The sequence below is a fragment of the Macaca mulatta genome, chromosome 6 (assembly GCF_049350105.2).
Source record: "Macaca mulatta isolate MMU2019108-1 chromosome 6, T2T-MMU8v2.0, whole genome shotgun sequence".
In the NCBI taxonomy this organism is placed as follows: Eukaryota; Metazoa; Chordata; class Mammalia; order Primates; family Cercopithecidae; genus Macaca; species Macaca mulatta.
In genome coordinates, this window is record NC_133411.1 from 135,952,825 (window position 1) to 135,975,824 (window position 23,000).

The following is a 23,000-nucleotide window of genomic DNA, read 5'->3' on the forward strand; positions in this document are numbered from 1 at the left end:
TAAAACTGCAATCAATTAAAAAAACTAAAGTTGAGTATTACTCAAATTTCCCTCTTATACAGATGCTTCTCAACTTACAAGGGGTTTATATATCTTTATGAACTGAACATAAGTTGAAAATATTGTATACCAAAATGCTTTAATACACCTAGAACATCATAGTTTAGCTTAGCCTATCTCAAACATGCTCAGAACACTTATATTAGCCTACCATGGGGCAAACTCATCTAATACAAAGCCTATTTATAATAAAGTGTTGAATATCTCATGTAACTTAGTGCATACTATGTTGAAAGTGAAAAACGGAATGGTTGTATGGGTACCATCACAAAGTTGAGAAAAGTCAAACCATCATTAAGTCGAGGACTATCTGCATTAAGCTCTCTTGAAACTTTACATAATACTCCTACATCAAAGAACTTTGATATCTGTATCTTTTTTCATCCTCAAACAAAATGAAGAATTTTTTTTAGTTTTTAAATTTTATAGGAAAAAAATCTGAGAGGGATATATTCAGCTCAAATGACAACTGGCATCCTACTTTATTCCTAGTGTAGAAGATAAATACTGGATTATTAGAGGCCAAAACTTATAAATATTCATTCCTTCATTAACTTATTAACTCGTCTGTTCGTTTGCTTTACAAAACAGCTAGGGTCTCTACCTTCATTGAGTTTATATTCTAGTAGAGGAGGCAGATAAAAACAAGTAGACAAATGAGTAAATTACATAAGATTGTGAAGCCAGGTGCGGCGGCTCATGCCTGCAATCCCAGCACTTTCGGAGGCCAAGGCGGGCAGATCATCTGAGGTCAGGAGTATAAGACCAGCCTACCCCATCTCTACTAAAAATACAAAAATTAGCTGGGTGTGGTGGTGGGCGCCTGTAATCCTGGCTGCTAGAGAGGCTGAGGCAGGAGAATCACTAGAACCCGGGAGGTGGAGGTTGCAGTGAGCCAAGATCATGACAGTGCACTCTAGCCTGGGTGACATAGCGAGACTTCATCTCAAAAATAAATAAATAAATACAAATAAAAAAACAAATAAAATAAAAATAAAAAAAGATTATGACAAGTACCATGAAGGAAACAAAAATGGGGCAGAAACAGAAAATTGGTGGTAGTGCAGGGGATCCTAACAGATGAGATGGGGTAGTCCTGGGAGGCACCTATGAAGAGGAGACATTCAAAGGCCTGAATGGAAAGGATGTCGACATACAAACTGAAGATGTACAAGCCAAGTGGAGGGAACAGCAAATGCAAAGGACCAGAGGTGGAAATGGGACTGGCTCATTAGACTAACAACATGGAAGCCAGTATGGTTGGAAAATTGAGTGAGGGCCAGAGGGTATGTAATGAGGTCACAAAGATAAGCAAGCCGATCACCCAACGCCCTGTAAGCCATGGTAGTCTTGGGATTGTCTTCCAAGCAAAGGGAAACCATGGAGAGCAAGCTGAACCTAAGTCCAATCCTAGCTTAGCCACTTTGTAGCTATGTGACCTAAGCAAATTACTAGCTCCTCTTGGATGCTAAAATCCTAATTTACAAAAGGGTACTCAATAAATAATGGCCATTTACATTCATCAGTAATTATCAGTATTGTTAATGCTATGAAATATAAAGTTAATAAAAAATTTTATATTTAAATAGCCTATACTGCAAAATAATATGAGAAACAGAATTATTGAGAAATAAGCAAATTATTTAAATCTTTTTCATTCAGTAAAGATCATTCACTTATTTAGTACAAATAGATATAAATTAGTACATTCAAGTTCATTAGGGTTTATTGTGGTCCTAATCAGAATAATTATTGATTTTGGCACATTTCTCTGTCCTTAATTAGTCCACATTGTGCCTTTTCTCTTGCCTAGGCCTTGCCATTTTGTATCCAGATAGTCATGAAGGGAATTTCATAGTTATTTTCCAAGTCAGGACAAGTAGTAGACACACTGCCTGCCAACATCTACCACCCTACCCCATCCCCCACATACCTATACATACTTCTTTCTTGCTAACAGAATCCTAATTTTGTTCAAGTTCACTCCCTCCCTCCCTCAGGCAATGATGGCAGTCCTTTGCTAGTGACACTGACAGATGGACATGCAAAGCAGTTCTGATCAGAGAGCTGAGAAATCCTCTGGGATTCTTCTTAGCAATAATTTCATATGCTTCAAAAGGAGACCTTGGAACGGGGGCAGCAGACCCATTTTATGTGCTGTAGATATTGTCTTGTCTGCAAGTAACATCTAAACTGCTGAAGCCATTTTGCAAATAAGAAAAGAACCACTTAGACTGGAATGGTCCCTGAGAACAAGAGAGGCAGAGAGATGAAAGGACCCTGTTTCCTTGATGATGTTATTGTGCCACTGAATCAACCAATCCTGCCACCTGCCTTACTTCTCACATGAGATAATACACTTCCTTACTGTTTATGTCAATTTGAGTTGGAGTCTTTTGTTTTGTATGCAGGAGATATACTACCAAGTGTATCACATTACTTCCATGTGGACATTTCCATTTGGAAACATCACAATTTCTTTGTTTCTTAGCAGGTCTAGGACAGGAACTAGGACTCTGATTCTAGCCCAGTGATCTCAAGAATCCTGGGATAGGAGACGAGACAGCTTTTTAATTTACAACACTGGCATAGTCACCCAGAAAAGCCCAAAGGGAAATGCCCTAGAAATCACGACAGAAAGATGGTACTTTAGCATGAGTAGCCAGTACCAAATAATCTCTCTGTGGCTTTCCCTACCTGTTTAATAACTTTGACTTTTACCTCCTACCTGTCTGAGACATGACAGGTAGGAGGTAAAAGTCATGACCTAAACAAAGCACAATTTTCATTGGTCTTCTGTTGCTATAAAGCAGCCAACTCAGCTCTTATCCAATTACAAGAGTTTCAACAGAGATCACATAGAGCTATCATAGATCCCAGGCACAGGCCAGATGTTAAGGAAGCAAAAGTAGCTTCACACTGTATAGGTACAAGAGGTTAAAGTGGAGGGGCACTCCAGAGAAGGGGTGCAATATTTTAAGGAGGTAGACTTACCTGAACAGAAAAGAGGAAAAAATCTTGACCATCTGTTATGGTCTAAATATTTATATCTCCCCAAAAAGACATTGAATCCGAATCCCCAGTGTGATAGTATTAGTACGTGGGGCCTTTGAAAATTGATTATGAGCCCTCCTGAATGGTATTAGTGCCCTTATAAAAAGAGACCCTAAGCCGGGTGTGGTGGCTCACGCCTGTAATCCCAGCACTTTGGGAGGCCAAGTTGGGCAGATCGCTTGAGCTCAGGAGTTCATGATCAGACTGAGCAATATGGTGAAACCACGTCTCTACAAAAAATGCAGAAATTAGCTGGGCATGGTGGCATGCATCTGTGATTGCAGCTACTCGGGAAGCTGTGGCAGGAGAACTGCTTGAGCTCAGGAGGTTAAGGCTGCAGTGAGCTGAGATTGCCACTCCACTCCAGCCTGGGTAACACAGCAAGACCTTGTCTCAAAAAAACAAACAAACAAACAAACAAAAAAACCCCCAAAAAACCAAAACCAAACAAACAAACAAACAAATAAATAATAATAAAATAAAAATAAAAAGAGACCCTAGAGAGCTAGCTAGCCCTTTCTGCCATGTGAAGTTACAGTAAAAAGGCACCATCTGTGGAGAAGAAGGCCCTTCCCAGACATCAAATCTGCTGGCACCTCGATCTTGAACTTCCCAGCATCCAAAACTGTAAGTAATAAATTTCTATTGTTTATAAGTTACTCAGTCTATTTGTTACAGCAACCCAAACAGACTAAGATATCATCAAACGACATTGGCTATTTTTTTCAGCCATGTAGAGTTTTAAAAAGCGAAAATATTAGGGACCAGAAAAAATATCCATTTACTACCCCTCCGAGTCCCCCACCTCGCCCCCTACACACACAAAGCATAGATGATAACTGACTATGGAGGGAAAGGATGGAGTAGGATTATTGCTTGGGGAACTGATGGTGGGGGTCAGAAATAAAAGATTACATAAATGTCTAGTGGTTCACAACAAGCAAAAAGCAGGATGGCATGAAAGCAAATTAACCATTCCAGTCTAATAAGCAGTTTTCCTACAAGAAAATCATAGAATTATAAATTTTGCATGTAATAGAAAGCAGAAATTATAATACACACAGATTTCATAATTTCATATAGTATTTGAGAAACATTACTTGGAAAATGGGGTGAACATTATAACTGGTGGAAATTTGCTAAGAGACCATAATTAAAACGGAATAGTAAATGGTGCCTTAGCTCTTGAAAGGGTCACTATCGAGATTCCATTTAATGTCTTCATTGCTAATTTGCAGTGAAAGTGGAAATTCATTCAATGTAAGGAGAGTATCTAACTGTGAGATGTTGCCAGGGGCAGGAAAGTGTAGAAAAATAAATGAAGAGGTTAGAAACAATACAACTTAATTAGGTAGATCACCCAAAACACAAAAAATAGAGTAAAATAAATGAAGAAAAACCTGAAATTCACTGGCAATAATTCTGAAGGGAAATGAAAAAAGTGACAACTGTTGATATTAGCTATAAAAGTAATAACTTAGCCTCAAAAGAGAAACAGACCACAGCTAGTGAAAACAACAAATTAAGAATCTATCACCAAAAGATACATCAGTCCACATGTCCTGTTTTTAAAGAAAGCAGGGTAGGCCTGTCCTTCTTCTCCATATTCTGTGTATACTTGTTTTGGTTTTATAGAAAACCTCATCTTCTTGGTTGTAATGAATATGTGTGTTGCTATTTGAGTCATATGATCTTGTTTCTCAATGATAGATAAGTGAGTGGGAAGTGGTAAGAGTAATTAGACAAATAAGGGGGAGGTATCACTGGCAAGGATGGGTAAGGTTGGTGAGAACTAAGGTTTTGTGAGGTTAATCACTTTTTTGCTGTGTAGGCTGTCAGAGCATGTAATATCCCATCAGAAAATCACACTGGAATGCTTTAAGCAAGTCCTTTGAGAATGGGCAAAAATGCATTACTCTCAAAGGGAAAAGATTAATGGTGACACTGATGGTAACAGAGCTTTTAGAAAGTGGAGCTCTTACCTGAAAAGATGGGGAAAGAGAATATCACAGAAAGGAAAACATTAATGGAAGGTGGAGGCTGAATTAAGGAGTAAGTTGAAATTAGGGAAACAAAAGGTAAGAACTTTCTGGCTGAGAACCTCAGTATGTGCAAAGTGTAAGAGGAATAAGATTTAATAGTTAGGATACTGAAAAGCAGATATGGGAAAATGCAAATTTCCACAGGGAGAACATCTACTAGTTGCCAGAAAGGGTCTGCACATAATTGGTTCTACAATATCCCTTGAGTCCTCCCAACCCCCGGATCCAAAGGCAAAAGCACAAGCCCTAGGATACGCAGAAACAGGTGCTCCTGATTTCCAAGACCCAAGAGAAACCAGCATTTGAGTTCATGACCTAATCTGGGATTGCTCATCTTTTCTGTGGCCTCAAACATATAAGTACCTTCTAGGCTTAACCATTCAATTCTCTATTTTCTTCTTGGCAGGCAGGTATGAGAAGAAAGCACCTACATTAAGTGAGGCTCAATCTCCCAGATGAGACAGAAAACAGGGGACCTTGATCTCTTGCAATCATTTAAAGTCCCATAAGATCCAATACAAAAAGGCTATCCTAATGTCCCCTTCAGGTAGTTGGCTTAATTCAACTGATCCTTGGTCTGTACACACGGACACATGGTCCGTACACGACCTCAGCAACCCACTGCCCAGGACTAGTGTTTACCTAAGCCATCAGACCATGTGTTAAACATGACTATGTAGAGGGTGCTTTGTAAAGAAAAGGAGATTTATAAATGAAAACGACAGTCTTCCCTCAGTATACAAGAGGGACTGGTTCCAGGACATCCACATATACTGAAATCCACCAATATAAGTCCCCCATTTGGTCCTGAGGAATCCATGTACATACAAAAACTCTGTCCTCCCTATATGTGGCTTTCAAATCCTGCCAATACTGTATTTTTGATCTGCTTATATAAGTGGACCTGTACAGTTCAAACCTGTGTTGTTCAAGCGTCAACTGTATTATAAAAATTAGTTTATAAAATAAAAATTTGCTGGAATTGTCTTTTTTTAAAAAAAGTTTCCCTCAGGGTGGGCATGGTGGCTCACACCTGTAAGCCCAGCACTTTGGTAGGCTGAGGTGGGCAGATCACTTGAGGTCAGGAGTTCAAGACTAGCCTGGCCAACATGGCGAAACCCCATTTCTACTAAAAAATACAAAAATTAGCCAGGTGTGGTGGTGCATGCCTGTAATCCCAGCTACTTGGAAGGCCAAGGCAGGAGAATCACTTGAACTAGGAGGTGGAGGTTGCAGTGAGCCGAGATCGTGCTGTTGCACTCTAGCCTGGGCGACATAGCGAAAATCCATCTCAAAAATAAATAAATACATAAAAATAAAAAATAAAAAAAGGTGACCTCAACAAATGTCAAACTTCCCCTTCGTGCTGAACTTCAGACATTAGCAACCTCTAGGCCAAGCACCATTTTGCTCTTCAAAGACCCCTAAACCTCCCACGGCCAAAGCTTAGTCACCTGCATTGGATGACAAAAGGAACCAAGTCATCTTCAACTTCAAATGACATTAGAGTGAAGCTGTCCCAAGTTTCAAAGTAGGACTCATGCGTCAGCTGCCTTTTCAAGATATGACAAGGGGTATGGGAACAAAAGAGAAATCAGGGGAGATGACCTAGCCTAGGGTGGGAGTTGGAGACATCCTTGAAGAAGACACACAGGAAGGTAGTGAGAGGAGGAGGCAAGGTAGAAATGAAATGGAGGGACTTTGGAGATGGATGGAGTAGGAATGGATGATATAATAGTTCTATGAAGTGTTGAGATCACTGCTAAAGTTGACCGTTGAACACCAGGATTCAGCTATTGCTACCATTCAAACTTTTGGTGAACTATCTTTATGCATATCTTTTAAGGCCTTGTAAATGTTCACTTGTAATTTGCGGTAGCCTCTAGTGCACCCAGCAACCGTTTCTTGAGTAACCTTGCTTGAGAAGCTACAAGATGAAAAGTGTGGTCCCTCCCCTCAAGGGTCTCCAAGAGGGAGAATACAGGAGATAAGGTTCTGTCTGAAGAAGACATCAGGTCAAACAGGGACAGAGAAAAGCTTCCCAAAGGCACTAATATTTGAACTGAATCCTGAATTGGCTAAGTAGAGAAGTACTACCCATGATAGGTACTCAGTTAGTATTTGTTAATTAATTTTAGCTTACTTTCATTTGTAATGATTACCTGAAATATCGTTTAAGGACTGGGAGCTAGTTCTTATCACCACTTTTTCATTATTGTCAATTAAAAAGATAAGTCTATCTATTTTAGTGTTCAAGGGTATAATCTGAAAAAGTATTATATCTTACCTTTGGCAGGGGTGGGGGAGTGTACTCATAATTTTCCCAATTATGAGGTCTCTTCTTGTTCTATTATTTCATAGCAAAAAGTTTTAAAAGCCTTAAAAAACAGCACATTTTGCTCACTTGAAAGATGTTTATATTTTAGCATAAAATACACTCAGCAGCTCCTAACATAATTGGATGGCTACACATTGCAAAAACTTGATTTCTTTTTAATCAAATTTTTAGAACCATACTGGGTTTCTTGCCAGTACTGCAATAGTGAGCAATAAATACATCATTAGATCAATGGTGGTCCAATGATGGATTACTCAAAAGATAGTTCCAGCCAAAAGGAATAAACCCAGAAGTAACACTGTGCAGAGATTAATAAAATATTGTTTAAAACACAGATACTAAGTTAATACAACAGGGAAGAAAACACTGCAAAATAGAACAGAACAGCCATAGGTTTATTATATAGTGATATTGATCACAGATTTTCCTAAGTACTCCAGAGCAGCCACACTATTATATATGCCTCTGATTAGACCCAGAGATGAGAAGGAAAAAGTTATATATATATATATAAAGAAACTAACCAGGGGAAGGCCTGCTGCTATAATAAATTATTTAAAGCAAGCAGGGTGAGCAGGTTGTGAAGACAATATAAAACAGAATCAATGCCTCCAAGAAACTCTAAACCGTCTGCACCTCTATAAATTTCTTACCACCCTGTCTGGCATTTTACTGGAGGTATTTCTTTTCCATCATGCTACCCATCCCACCCCTGACCCTTCACTTTTTGCCCAGTTTTTTTCTCAGAGCTTAACATTTGTTTTCCTTCTGTAACCCAGGATGCTGTCTTCAGTTATATTTTTCAGCTTGTATCAGGAGAGTGTCTGTGAGGCCACAGATGAGTGCATCTGTCACTTCATTCATCTGGATCTTGAATTTCCCACTGACACTGTAAGCTGGGAATATCTAATATGATACACATATCAACATGACTTCAGTATTATCCTTCATCTTTTTCTTTTTTCTTACTACCGTTATCATTAAATCCACAAGCTTAAGCTGTTGTGAAACTTTTGTAGCTCAACGACTGTCCTATATTAGAGGATATTACTAGAACCAAAAAGTTAAAGTGAAGGTTGGGAACTTAAGGTGGCATTTTGGAGGACAAATGGTAAAATGGCTAAAATGGAAGAACTAGGAGATGTTAAGAGGGCAGATTGACTTAAAAAGTGAATTTTTTACAAGTAGATTTTGCTATGGGGATAAGGGTAAGAAAAGAAGCATAAGAACTTGAAAAGAATTTGTCAAAGGAAAGTTAGATGCCAGAAGAATGCCATAGCTTAAAAAAAAAAAGTTATAATAGAATTGTTGCTTAGAAGCTTGCAATGACCTACGGCCCAGTTTCAAGAAAAGCAGCATTCTACTATAGTTTTTTTAACTGGGCAGAAATCAGTCCCATTGTATGAGCAGGGGCTGTGGATAGTGTATTTTAGGCTTTTCCATTTTTCTAAGTCTGTCCAATCACACAGTAGCTAGGCAAATAAAACAAAAGCAACCCTATTTTGCCAGAGTAAAAACATTAGCAGCTTAACATGACAATAGACAAAACAGCACAGGGCTAAAACACTGGTCTAAAGGATTCTACACGTAGGCTTTGCTGCTTTTGTAATCTGGGACTTTTAGCAAATTATTTTCCTCTCTGGGTCAAGTCTGCCTGGTTAAGGTCAGGGTCATTGAACTAATTATTACATACGGTAGTTAACTTTATAAAGAAAACTATTACAAGGTCACATTCAATATAAGAAACAATTTGAAGAAAAAGGTTAAAAAAATTGTAGATAATATGAATTACTAAGCATAACCCTATCATATCACCAAAATGCTAAATCAAAACAATTTAAGTTGCAAGGCCAGCTTCTCAGTTATTGGTGTCAACTTTGAATATGAAAGACAAGATCTAAATATTATCCTTTTGTAGCTGCTGTTTGCTCATCTGTAAGAAAGTGGGAAAAAAATCATTGTCCTCAAAGGATTGTTAAGATAAGTGACCTATCAACATGCCTGCCAAGTGCTTCTTTAAACAGAAATTACTCTGTAAACGTCCCAGTGACGATCCAGTGTTCTGGAACAATCCAAGTTCAATACCCTGGCCTATCCACATCCTTTTGTTATGAGGCTACTTCTCACCTCTGAAAGAAGTCATTTGTTTTTTTAGCTACTTGGATGGTAGAAAGAGGGAAGGGTAACTTCTGATAGATCCTTTCTCTTTCAAACCTTATTTAGTAGTCTTAAATGGAGAATTATGCCAGTCTGAAATGGGAGAACCGAATCCAAATGTCAGTATCAAATGATAAATAAAAAACTAATTGACAATAATAAAAATTCACAGTGTTCTCAGTGAAAGGAGAGGTAGCAAACAATTCTCAACCCACATCTCTGTGACAATGAGAAAATCTATTTACTCAATTAATTGGGCAGCTCAAAATATTCCTAAGGTGACTTTCAGAAAGTAAGAATCTCTGGGCCTCTGGGTGGGTGGCCTGGGACACTCTTCCTGGCCACAAGCAAAATAGCCACAGCTTCCCAAGGAGATTATTGACCTCATATAGTCTGTAGTAGCCCAGCTGTGGTGCTGGGCTTTGTTCTAGAACAGCTTTTATAGAGAAAAAGGGTGCCTCATGAAGATAAGGATTCTACCTTGCAGGAGGAAATGCTCAACCATGTGAATTAGGACTAGCAGTCACCCCAGAGCATCCCAGGACTCCACCGAACTCAGAGTGGGGGGTGAAGGAACTAAGACTGGGGTTTGGGGTTGGGTCTTAAATTCATCAGGTCTTGTTTAATCAGGCAGACTTCCTTAGAATCAGGGCCAACCTGGAATAGGGATAGTTGAGGATTCCAAAACACTTTCAGACATAAGACAAAAGGGGTCCATTGTTGAAGACAGAGAGTTAATGCATTACCTATAAATTTCACATGGCCAGTAAATGCCACCTGGACATTTCTGAACAATTATTTGTTAAATCAACTCACAGACTATAATTTTTCTTTTATGTCATTAACACCATTCCAGTGTTTCTCAAAGTACAGTGAAGGGATCCCTGGCATTAACATCACTTGGCGGTGCCTGTGAAAATGCAGATTCCTAAGTTTCACCGCAGACTCCTAAATTGAAACCCCGGGACTGAGGTCCAGTCCAAGAACTGAATTTCTAAGAAACAGCCTAGTTAATTTGGATGATTCATATCAAGGCGGGAAAATTATTATGTCTATATAGTCCATTAGAAATTTAAAGACATTCACAGATTAGTGTTTTGTATGTTTTCCCCAAAATGCTTATATACCATAAAATTGAAAACAATACTTCTTGTGATGAGTTCTTAAAAACCATTCCAGCTTATTCTGCCCATATTTAATGAACACCATTATTAAAATGTAATTATGAGCATAAGATTATTGGGAAAAATATGAACTATGCTTCTCAAGAATACTGCCTTTATTTTGCCACCAAAGTAATTATGCTATTAAAGGAATTTATTGTTTTTTAAAGTATCAGTCACTTGGCTGCAAGAATTTATTAAGCTATTATACTCCTCCCATACCCTTTTAGTCATCAGAATTTTTGTGATAAAGCCTTTTTATTATTTTAAAACTATAAATTGTGAACCATTGCAACTAGTGATTAGACTGACTGTGAATATATGTCCAGGTTATAAATTCCTAAAAGCATGTTTCATTAGAATTACCAAGGCAGTCTTAACTATAGCTTCTGTGATAAAGCTCTGTTTACTTCTATTAAGGTGGTTTTTTTTGTTTTTTTGGGTTTTTTTTAGTGCAAAATGATTCAGTTTTAATGCATTCTTTTAACAAGCAAAAGCAAACGGTTTCTGATATACATGCCATACTGCGAGGCTGTAAACCAGTGTTGCATGGTGATGTGACAAGCACCACATTTCTAGAGGGATTTTTTTTTTCTCCAAGCTCCCCCTCCCCAAGCCGTGGCTATAATTATTTCACAAAATGCAGTTTGCCATTTCTAGAGACAAACATTTCCTTCTCCCTCACCTAACTGCAAGTTCAGGCCAAATATTGAATGAAAATGAACTTGAGAGGCAGCCTTTGTTTGTAGCATGTTGTTTCTGCTAAGAGTTGCCCCCTACCCGGGCTCCACCCCAGTGGTCAGACTGAAGTGTACATGTTATGTTTTAACAGATGGGCCGGCTGGCGGCTGCTGGGCTGTAAAACAGGAACGCGTAATCTGCACCGAGTGGTATTGAACTGAACGCTCGTAAAGTTCATGGACATACTCTGACCCAGACAGACCAGGCAGATGCAGACATGCTTACGCATACACACTTACTAACACCCCACAGCTCAGAGGATCCATCTCTGTGACCCAAGGGAAGTTCAAGGCTGAATTACCCCTTCATATATTTACCTCATTCACCTTTTAATTTTATATATACACACACTCACACATGTACACGTATATACGTGTGTATATGCGCATCTACATCTACATATACACATACAGAACTCTATATATCAACATTTTCATGTATTTTCAAAGGTCTAAATATCCCCAAATTCTGGACCTGTTTCTGTCTAGTATTTTCAAAAGCTCTCATTCATGTCAAATATGAATTATAAGAAAACATCGTAGTGAATTCTATTTAGTCCACACATAATATAAAGTACATGCATGTAGTTGGCCTCAGAAAAACAAGCTGCTTTTACCCCCTTACCATTAAGGCGGAAAAAACAATCTAACCCAGACCGAGTCACAAACGGAGTGTCAGGTTTAACCTTGAGTTCTCTGCTGTCAATTCCTGACTCAACTTCATTACCTAAACACGCAGGTGCTCAAACACCAACCGACCAGGCTGGCGATCCCTTTCGCAGCCTCTAGGATTCTCCAGGGCTCCGGGCACCAGAACCGACAACAGCTCCCGCCTGGTCCTAACGAAGTCCTTCGGACACCCCTTGCGGGTGGATGTGGAGGTCCGAGCACCTCAGGAGGGGCATGGATTCAAGTGCTAATAGAAAGCAATTACTTTAGAAAGTTCAAAGCCCAGCAGTGCACCCAATTCCTCTCAGTAGCTGCAGAGCACTGAAGCACCCGCTACAGAACCCGGCTGGTACTCCAGTTCTCTGGCGCTGAGACCCCAACTTGAGCCCGATGAGCGCTCGCTCAGCCTGGGGATCCAGACGCCGACGCTGGGTCTTATCGTGCGGCACAGCGCGGGTAATTTCTCAGGAACCGCGGTCCACCCGCCGCGGGCGCGGAGGCCGCCCCAGCGCTCCGTGTAGTCGCCGTAGAGGGGCAGGGGACGCATCCCGGCCCCACCTACCCATGTCAATTATGCCAAGTTGGTGCGGACGGGAGCCCGGTCCCGGGCGGAGTTGGGATGCTTTTGACAACAAGAAGTTCGGGAGTGGGGATATTGGCACGGAGTAAATCCCGCCCAGCCCTGACCTCCCCACAGCGGTCACGCTCGGACGAACGGACCGCCGAGCGCCAGGACGCGTCCTGTCCTCTCTCGCCGGCGCCGAACCGTGCCGAGAGGAGCCGCTAGCCCGGCGCGCGGCCACTCACCCTCCTCGCCGAGTCCCGATCGCAAACCGACGTCCCTGCTGCGGGTTCTAAGTGCCAAGTTGCCCCCACTCGGTGGCTGCTCACGGCCCAGTGGACCAGGCACATTGGCTCTGGCGGGCACCTCAGCGGGAGTACGGCAAGCCTGGCGGCCGCCGCGGCTACACAGTCGCCCGGAGCGCGCTGACAATTCACGGACCTGCTCAACGAATGAGGCGGAACGCCGGGCTGAGCGGACCAGGCTCTGGAGGGGAGGCGGGGCCGCGCGGCGGGAGGGGCGGAGCCAGCCCCGGGGCGTCATCAGCCCATGACTGGCGGAGCCGGCAGCCAATCGTGGTGGCGTTGGGGCCTCCCCGTAGCCGCCGTCCAGTCGCCTGCGGCCGAGGGCCGGCTAGGGAGACGCGCCGGTGGCTGGGAAGTTGGTTATTGCGAAGGGCCGTGGCTGCCGGCGGGCGCTGGGGGGCTCTCTGTATCGGGACCCGAACGGCTCTGGAGGGAGGCAGCGGCCCCAGAAGGCAGTTGGCTGAGAGAGACCAGGAGCTTTCGGAGCTGCCGCGCGCATAGCGCTGTGGAGCAAGAAGCCAACCTCAGCGCGGGTCGACACGCCAGTACCTAGCGCCCGCAGCAGGCGCGGAACTTAGCTGTCCCATAGGAGCCCCGCCCGGAGGAAGCTGAGGGCCCAGAAAGGATGAGTTCCGGACCGGGTCACCCAGTCGCAGGTGGAAACCTGGGCTCCTCTGGAAAAGGTTCTGATCTCGATCTGGCTATCTCTGAAACAAAACTCCAGCCCCGCAAACCCCCCAAAGTTCAGTACACGTCCCCGTCCTCACCCCTGCCCTCCGGGCCACCGGCAGCGGGGGACTTGCCGGCGCCTCGGGTCTCCTTCTCCAGACCCAGGGCATCGCGGGCACAGCTGGCGGCCAACAGAAGTCTTGGGCGCTCGACGGCGCCGGAAGCTGTGAGACCCTCCCTCTGGACGGACTGCCTTGCGGGGTGGCATCCTCTGCGGTGACTTCTGCTGCTGTTTTTGGGGTCCGCCAGGATTCCAAAATGCAGGGCGGGTGGCTGGAATTATCCATCTTCGTGGACAGGAAGCCCCAGAACGAACCACATCTGTCCCACTCTGCTTCCGCCCTCCTTCCCCGTCGCGAGCTCCTGGCTGGGATGGAGACATCGGGCGAGCTCGGAGATCCCGACCTCTCAGGGGTCACTCGCAGCCGAACAGCCTGGAATATGGCCTTGTGGGCCCTTCCAGCCCAACCCCCTAGGACCCCGCTGCTAATCTTGTCAACCAGTTTCTGAGCCCCTACCCTGGCTGCAGCACGCGCTTGCACAGGCGCGCTGAGCTACTAACATAGAATCAAAAGCAGGGGGTTGGGTGTTCTTGCTTTCCCGCTGAAGCCTAGAATGTAAGCAAGCCCTAGATCGTCAGCTCTGGGTGGGTAGGGGCCTCTCCCTGTCTAGAACTGCACTTGCCATGGGTAGGCACCTAACCCTTATTAGTAAAGGGTCAAATAACCTGCTGCCCGGATACTGACCTTCACCACTTACCTCTTGCTTCCAGCCCAAGCGCACTTCAGACCATTGCCTCATTCAGGTCCCAGGAGTCCTAAGGGTTTTAGTCTCTCAGTATGGGCAACTATTCACATGTAAGGGTGCTGCAGGTGTTATTTCAATGCCATCTGGCCTCTATAAGGTCTTGCATCATAGCTGACCTCTCATGAGAAGGTTCTGATGAGGTCACCAGGGAGAAGGAATGTAAAGGGCTGGTGGCTGAAAAGGAGTGAAATGGCCCCTCTTAGGTGAGCTCTGGCTTGGTTTGAGTTTCAACTCTGTCTCCTCAGCTCCATTTCTCAATGGGAAAAGGTTCATAGGAAGGTTGTCAGAAAGGCAGGAGACTAGGCCATGGACAGCCCTTTGCAGACCCTGAAAAATTGCTCAGTAATGCAAAAATTGTCCATATTTAAGTTATTTCTTTTCTATCTCGTGAACCAAAGGACTGCTACAGGCAAGGAAGACCATCTGACTCAGTTCCAGGGGTTCCTTAGCATGCTGCTGATTGGCCTACGAGAATGGCCTTTGCCCATAAAGTATTAGATGTAGACCACATGAATGGAATATTCACCAGGTTTCTGCCCAGGTCTGGATTGGGTAGGGACATGGCTGGAGGTGCCACACAGGAGAGCTAGAGAGAAGACTTGACTCCCAACCTGATTCTAGCAGAACTCCACTTTGATGTGTTTTTAAAATTGTGCTCTTCTGTTTGCTTTCACGGAGGCTGCCATGAAACATCATCTTTGACTAGAATTACCAGGAAATGCTCATGGAAGAAATATACTTCCTTGGATTTTTTTTCCTACCACACTTCAGGATATAACTAGAGAAAACGTTTGCCAACAGTGCTTATCATATTAGTACCCTCTGAAGCTTTTCATAGATGCTGATTACTATTTTTAAAATCATTTTGGGAATAGGAGCCAAACACTAGGTCGTGACTGTAAATTACTTTAGTATTTACATTACATGATGAAAAATGGAAATAAAGGAAATTTCCTGGCATGAAACAAGTTAGAATTAAGCAGGTGACTTTCATGTCCCGATTTCCAAAGTTTTCTGTTTGTTTCAGACAGATAAGATCATCCATGGGTTCCTGGACAAGTAACAGGTCTCATTTTCCCTTGTAGAACAGAAGACATTGAAAAGACAGCATATTCAGACTATATTCGTGTTTCCATACCATCTTTTGTTGTAATTGATTTTCAACAAGAGTCCCTAACAATCTCTTGAGTTTGGGCCATCCCCATATTCTACAAGGGAAAATGAGATCTGTTACTACTCCAGTAACCCATCCTCACACTATCTGTATGGAACAGAGAACCATGAAAATCTGGATGCAGAAGTCACTTGTTTAGTTCCAATCTATTTTGCGAAAGGAAATTTCTTTTACTCAAAGAGATGAAGAAATTTACGGAATGGCTTTGGAATGAGAAGATTCAGGTGGGATCAAGCAAGGCTTGTTCTTTAGTGGATGGTAAGATTGTTTTCAGGCACTGTCACTCCTTTCTGACACTAAGACAGTATTTTGGAATCTCCTAAATTTCAATAGGATGTGATTGGGAGTCATGGGTTCTAATCTTAACAGCTGCTGGGGTGGGTGCTCCTTGCAGTCACTCATCCTTTGTTATACTCTTGCTTCTTTGACCATAAAACAGTAGTGGTAGAATTGGCCCACTATGTGTAGCTGCGTAAAGGGGACATCATGACAGTGGTTATGAAGCACTGCAAATGCGTTGCATTTATAGTAGTACTGACTGCTAAAAAGGAGATGAAAATGATGTTGAGATGGGAAAATAGTGTGGTATGAACAATTACTATTTATATGTGCAATTTACATTTTTCTATTTACATGTGCAATTTCCTCCTTCCTTCCCTTCCCTTTCCTCCCTTCCTCTCTCCCCCTCCCTCCCTCTCTTTCTCTTTCTCTCTCTCCTGCTCTCCCTCTCTTTCTCTCTTTCCCTCTTTCTTTCTCAGACGCACACTCTGTCACCCAGGCTGGAGTGCAGTGGTGTAATCTTGGCTCACTTGCAACCTCCACCTCCCTAGTTCAAGTGATTCCCTTGCCTCAGCCATCCGAGTACCTGGGATTACAGGCGTGGGCCACCACACCTGACTCATTTTTGTATTTATAGTAGAGACGGGGTTTTGCTATGTTGGTCAAGCTGGTTTCCAACTCCTGGCCTCAAGTGATCTGCCCACCGCAACCTCCTAAAGTGCTGGAATTATAGGCGTGAGCCATCACGCCCAGCCCATTTATTTTAATCTCATTAGATATTGTCCTTTCAGTATGTAAGTGGAAATGAGAGGAAACCATCTTTATTCTTTAAGGAGGAATACAGCTTCTAAAAGTTTTGGTTACCTAAAGTTTTTGAAGGTGTAATAGGGAATGAGTTACCAAAACAGGAAGAGTTGTAGAAGCAGACCTAGAGTTGGGGAAAATTTTACTTACATGGATAGTATTTTTTTCCTCTCCCTGGCTCCTGCCACCTCTCTCAACACATACTTACTGAGAAAGTTGTTCACAATTTAAAGAGGTTGAGCCAAAGATCTTAGCAAAGAAATGCAGTCAGAGCTGCAGATTTTTTTTTTTTTTTTTTTTTTTTTTTTGAGACAGAGTCTCGCTCCATCACTCAGGCTGGAGTGCAGTGGTGCGATCTCAGCTCACTGCAACCTCTGCCTCCCGAGTTCAAGCGATTCTCCTGTCTCAGCCTCCTGAGTAGCTGGGACTACAGGCATGTGCTGCCACACCCAGCTAATTTTTGTATTTTCAGTAGGGCCAGGGTTTCGCCGTGTTGGCCAGGCTGGTCTTGAGCTCCTGACCTCAAGTGATCCACCTGCCTTGGCCTCCCAAAATGCTGGGATTACAGGTATGAGCCACTGTGCCTGGCCCAGAAGCTGCAGATTCTAATATTAGCTTTGCAATGCATTTATTCTGAGACCTTGGGCATGTCATCAACCTTCCATATCTTAGTTTCCTATCTGGGAAGCTGCAGTGGTACTTATGACCAATTTTGCAGAGATGACAGCAATAACTAATGATAGGCACTTAGATTTTAGACTTAATGGGAGTTAGCTCCCTTGACACAGCAGTATGGGAACAATAACCGGCCAGCCAATGAGTGAAAAAGCTGGATTATCCCTTAGAAATGAATTGTATCATTACTGATTATGAATACCCCAAATTATGACAGATTCACATGTAAGGATGCCAGGGAAAAGTAGCCGTGAGCTATATTATACAAAATTGTTTATTACCCAAGAGAATCTAGGTGCTAATACGGATGGTACTACATCTGTGAAATTCTGAAACCCATGAAGGATTTGAAATATAAAGCCAAATAAAACATAATACAGAGGGAAATGATTTTGATTATGTAACATTTATATATAGCATTTCATTTTACATTTTCAAATTGCTTTTCAGTCATTGGTTTATTCTTCACAGCACACCTGGGGAGTACATCTGTGCATTTATCCTCTGTTCACAGCTGAGGCAACTGTGACTGAAACAGGCAAAGTGGTTTGTCCAAGAGCAAAGCCATGGGCAGGGTGAGAAATTGTTCATTCATTCAATCATGCATCTATTCTTGGCAAGGCACCAAAGTCTGTGTGGTGATGGTGCACGGAGATAGATATTGTCTATGTGGCCTCTACCTTGCAAGAGCCTGCAGTATGCTGAGACAATAAGTGGTTCATGAATTATGCCTCCCAGAGTGCTCAGACAGCAAGGACCAGGGTTCAGAGAAGAGGGTGAGAGTTCCCTAGGATTCCTGGAGAGAGTTGGATTCAGGGACCGTGAGGGATGGGTAGAATTTTGGAAAATGGAATTGTGGCTAGTGGGAATGACAGACGTGAAAGTGGGCAAATTTAAGATGTTTTGGAGAGTATCTGACTACAGCAGGGCCATCGTGGGGAAAGGGCAGGAGAGTGGAAAGGCGCGGGTTTCCCAAGATCCTGAATGCCCAGCCCAAATACATGGATGAATCCATGAATCCACGGATTTCAGCCTAATGGGCAATGGGGGTTGGACTTATCTCTGACTTCTCGTATTCACTCATTATTATAACATGTGCTGTACCTAGTGCTAATACATGCTTAGTCTACAGGTATTTTTCCACACATCAGCTTTTCTAACCTTCGCGTCACTCTGAGATACATATTATTCCTCCTTTAATGGATTAAAAAATTGATGCACTTAGAGGTTGAGACTTCCCTACGATCATGTAGCTAATAACTGACATATTTAAGATTTGAAAGTAGGATCCCTGACTTCTACATGGAGACAAATGGAAAGAACAAGTGTAGATTCTGGAGAGTGTATTTAGGATGCCCATCTAATAACATGTCCCTCACCTTAGTTCAGTGTTGTTCCAGAAAAAATAAGTACATAGGAGTGAAATTTTTTTTTTCTTTTGAGACAGGGTCTCACTCTGTTGCCCAGGTTGGAGTGCAGTGGCATGATCTTGGCTCACTGGTTCAAGATTCTTCTGCCTCAGCCGCCCAAACAGCTGGGATGACAGGCACATGCCACCACACCTAACTTTTGTATTTTTATTTTTATTTATTTCTTTATTTCTTTAGTTTTTTGAGATGGAGTTTTGTTCTTGTTGCCCAGGCTGGAGTACAGTGGTGCGATCTTGGCTCACTGCAACCTCCGCCTCCCTGGTTCAAGAGATTCTCCTGCCTCAGCTTCCCAAGTAGTTGGGATTACAGGCGCCAGCCACCATGCATGGCTAATTTTTTGTATTTTTAGGAGAGACAGGGTTCACCATGTTGGCCAGGCTGGTCTTGAACTCCTGACCTCAGGTGATCCACCTGCCTTGGCCTTCCAAAGTGTTGGGATTATAGGCGTGAACCATGGTGCCTGGCCTAATTTTTGTGTTTTTAGTAGAGATAGGGTTTCACCATGTTGGCCAGGCTGGTCTCAAACTCCTGACCTCAAGTGATCCACCTGCCTCAGCCTCCCAAAGTGCTGGGATTATAGGCGTGAGTCACTGTGCTTGGCCAAAATGGAACATTTTAAAATCCCAAATCTACTACACAACAGACTGTCCTTTACGACTGAAATCATGGAGATTTGTGAATAAAAGGTAGAATGTTTCTCCATGTTTGTTTATTTGCTCATTTTTTTCTTTTGTTTTTTAGGAAGTTTGAGAGAAAGAAAAATATGCCGAGATGATTAAGTTTCACCTAAGATTTTAAAGCTCCATCTAAAAGATGTGGAAAACAAGCACCGTACCAGAATATTGTACCTGATTTCTGCCCTGTCTTAAAAACACCATGACATTTTCCTTGATTTCAAGAATACAGAAAATGAACATGGTCCTTTAAATTATGTGACTCTTTCGAAGCAAAATGGAAACAAGGAAAAACCACATTTGTTTTCTGCCTCCCTTTTCCAAAAAGCTGAAAATACAGTGCAAATGAACTCTCAGTCATGGGTCAACATCTTTACAAGACCTGCCCCTCGTTCTCAGGTTAGAGATTTCTCCTCTGCCTCCCCATTCTCACCCACACCCAACTTGAAATATGTCTCCAGGTCCCATTTTGACCACATGTTCTTTCAGTCACATATGGGAGATGAGAAGGGGTTAAATGTAGCTATGCAAGACTAGCAAAACTCATCAGCAAACTGGAAAACAACTTCAGGCTTACTATCAACAGTGGGTAGTTAGCATCAGTTTAAAGACTGTGAATGCACACAATTTTCCTAAGAATATTTTTCAGAAGAGTGTAATTATAGGTATAATCTCTAATTGCATTATAAATGATAAATAAGAGAAGGTTAGCAAACTATATTTCAGGGCTGTTTGCTGTACTTATCTGCTGCCATCATTGGCCCTGTCTTCCTTTGTGACTGCAGACTGTGTTTATTAGTCTTGGTGGTAAGGGGGAATTGCTGTACGGTAGTTTTGTGTTAGGAAAGGATCTTACAGATGATGATGAAGGTTGCAGGAAGGACTGTTGAAGTGTTTTATTTTGGTATTTGTTTCATTTTTAAAGGCTGTGACTAGGACGTCATACCTGTCTAATAAGCATGCATGTAACATTTTTATATTTGCTGAGTGCTTTATAGTCCTCCATTAGTCCCCACAATACCCCTTGAGGGTAGGTCAGTATTACCGCCTACAGTTTACATATGAGGAAATTTAAGATACAAAGGGATTACGTGATTTGTACAAGGTCACCCAGCATGCAAGCCTACCTAATAAAAGGCAACTGCAAAGCTCTTTCCAAATAAAAAGTACCTTGTAAGTGTTAGGTAGTATTAATGGGTATGATCCCAGAATGAGTAAAATACTCTTCAGGAGTAAAGTGCTCATACATGATATATAAGATTAATTCTCTCTCTCTCTCTCTCTCTCTTTTTTTTTTAACCTCTGGGTGACTTTTGAAATAGTTATTCTTGAACCTGGCTATGCATCAAAAACGTCTCTAGAGTTTTTAGAATATGTGAGCACATAGGCTCCTACTCAGCCGATAGAATCAGAATCTGGGCAGTGGGATTTAGATAATTATGCCTTGAAAAACCTCCACGGGGGATTTGGATGCTCAGTCAGAGTTGAGAATCACTACTCTAGACTAGAAGAGTAACACTGGTCAGGCCAAGAGCAACAACGAAACACTGTGGAGTTAATTCAGAAGAGAAAGTCTGGTGTCTTCCAGGCCTCTGTCCAGCCAGTTCACAACTATTATTAGCAGAGGAACTGCCTCCCTGAAATAATCAACTGTAATAACTATGTGTGAAATTCCAGGAAATAGTGCAGAGATTAAAGTTTATTTAAGAACCACCAGTTTTTGAAAGTTATAATTTACTGGGTAAATTTACTGGTGCACCTTGGGTTATTACTGCGTTTAATGCTTTTATTCTGAATACTTTGTACTTCTTCATAATGAACATGGTAAGAACCTATAATATCTGCCCATTCATCCATCTGCCAAACACTTATTGAATACTTGCTGTATGGAGATTTCAGAGTGAAAATAATGATCTTTTTCCAGAAGTTTATAATCAAGTGATAAAAACAGACACAGGCAAAACCAACCAACCAAACAAAAACCCGAAGCCACACATATGATAATAAAAAGTATAATCAAAGCGTTAGATGAGGCATTATTCATAATTGCTAAAAAGGGGGACTGCTAATGCTACAACATGGATGGATCTTAAAAACACTATGCTAAGTGAGAGAAGCCAGTCACAAACGTGGTATTCCCATACAATGAACTATTATTATTATTATTATTATTATTTATTAAACAATGAAGTGGAATATAGTACTGATACATACTACAACATGGATGGATCTTAAAAACGCTATGTTAAGTGAGAGGCACCAGTCACGAAGGACCACATATTGTATGATTCCATTTATATGAAATGTCTTGAATAGGCAAATCTGTAGAGACAGAAAACAGATGGTTGCCTAGGGCTGGGGGTGGGGAAGGATGGAGGAAATGGGGGACTGCTAGTGGGTACAGGGTTTCTTTTTGGAGTGACGAAATGTCCTAAAATTGATTGTGGTGACAGCTGCACAACTTTGTTGACTGTACTAAAAACCATTCAATTGTAAATGGGTGAATTGTATGATATGAAAATTGTATCTCTTAATAAAGACAATAGATGATAGATAGATAAGAGCTGTATGAACTTGGAGGAAAGAGTGATTAATTAATTTGGATTGGAAGAAAGTGGTGGGAAATTTCCTGGAGGAAATGACATTTGAGCTGACTCAAAAAGGATGATTTTTGTAAGATGCTGTGGATGAAAGGAGGGAAGGTATGCTCAAAGAGACACTCAAAGTGAGGGTGCTTTCATGCAAGGGCAAGTTATCTGGAACAGACAAGATGCATGAAGATACAGTAGACAGAGGCTAGATGCATGGCTTTTACTGTCATGCTAAGTTCTGTAGTTTGGTTTTCATTTTTGTAGGCAATGGAAAGCCACGATAGGTCTGTGAGTGGATGATCAGAACTGTGATTTGGAAGGATAATTAGAAGTGGTGATAAGGTAGATGGAAGATGGTGTGGGAAGGCAGTGAGTAAGGGAGGCCATTTAGGAGGCAAAGGCATTGCAATGTGTAGGTGAGAGATGAAGAAGCCTTTGACTACTGCAACAGTAGTGAGGACTGAAACAAGGAGACAGTTTTTTTTTTTTTTTTTTTTTAAATAGAGTCAGGGCACTATGTTGCCCAGGGTGGTCTTGAACTCCTGGGCTCAGGCAATCCTCCTGCCTCAGCCTCCCAAAGTATTAGGACTACAGCTGTGAGCCACTGCACCCCGACTAAGGAGACAGATTTAAGAGATGGTTAAGAAGTAGAATCATTAAACTCACCTACTCCCTGATGGCCCTGGGGGAGTAGGTGGAAAAGCATAGAAATTGGACAGCACACTATCTGAAACCACATAAGGACAT

General features: G+C 42.1%; 1 protein-coding gene and 1 long non-coding RNA gene across 2 annotated transcripts in view; one reads left to right on the plus strand and one right to left on the minus strand.

Moving 5' to 3' along the window:
• The window catches only part of MARCHF3 (membrane associated ring-CH-type finger 3), a 147,515-nt gene extending 134,291 nt beyond the window's left edge, over positions 1–13,224 (minus strand). The window contains 1 exon segment of the mRNA NM_001266413.1: positions 13,031–13,224. The gene's annotated coding sequence lies outside the window, so the exon portion shown is untranslated.
• A 4,359-nt stretch (positions 13,225–17,583) lies between these two features.
• LOC106998928 (uncharacterized) lies at positions 17,584–21,375 on the plus strand. The gene is made up of 2 exons (XR_001445507.3): positions 17,584–18,133; positions 19,730–21,375. It is a non-coding gene; the product is annotated as an uncharacterized LOC106998928 (long non-coding RNA).
• Positions 21,376–23,000: the final 1,625 nt, after the last annotated feature.